The sequence below is a fragment of the Mandrillus leucophaeus genome, unplaced genomic scaffold (assembly GCF_000951045.1).
Source record: "Mandrillus leucophaeus isolate KB7577 unplaced genomic scaffold, Mleu.le_1.0 Scaffold663, whole genome shotgun sequence".
Taxonomy (NCBI): Eukaryota; Metazoa; Chordata; class Mammalia; order Primates; family Cercopithecidae; genus Mandrillus; species Mandrillus leucophaeus.
This window is the reverse complement of record NW_012107175.1, coordinates 420,042-420,341: the sequence shown is the minus strand read 5'-3', so window position 1 is coordinate 420,341 and position 300 is coordinate 420,042.

Genomic DNA, 300 nt, shown 5'->3' with positions numbered 1-300 from the left:
AGGCGCCCGCTACCTCACCCGGCTAGTTTTTTGTGTTTTTTAGTAGAGACAGGGTTTCACCGTGTAGGCCAGGATGGTCTCGATCTCCTGACCTCGTGATCTGCCTGTCTCAGCCTCCCAAAGTGCTGGGATTACAGGCTTGAGACACCGCACCCGGCCAACTGCCATCCTTTCATGAGAGATGTCTGAGAAGCTGGAAGAGTTGTTATGTGGCTTTCTTATGTCAAGCCACCTTCCTCAGAGTATCAGGAATGGGGCAGGAGGTGGTTAACTTTAGTTAGCATCTGGACTGGCTGGAAA